The following is a 241-nucleotide window of genomic DNA, read 5'->3' as shown; positions in this document are numbered from 1 at the left end:
ATTTTCAAGCACCTTGGTGAAAAAAGGTCCACTGTTGGAGCAATCATTAGAAAATAGAAGAAGGTAAACATGACGGTCAATCTCAATGGGAGTGGAGCCCCATGCAAGATATCACCTTGTGGGGTCTCAATGATGCCAAGAAAGGTGAAGAATCAGCCCAGGACTACACGACAGGACTTGGTCAATGACCTGAAAAGAACTGAGACCACTGTTTCCATGGTCACTGTTGAAATCATGCATG

This window comes from Nerophis ophidion, linkage group LG21 (assembly GCF_033978795.1).
Source record: "Nerophis ophidion isolate RoL-2023_Sa linkage group LG21, RoL_Noph_v1.0, whole genome shotgun sequence".
Classification (NCBI taxonomy): Eukaryota; Metazoa; Chordata; class Actinopteri; order Syngnathiformes; family Syngnathidae; genus Nerophis; species Nerophis ophidion.
Note: the sequence above shows the minus strand (reverse complement) of the source record.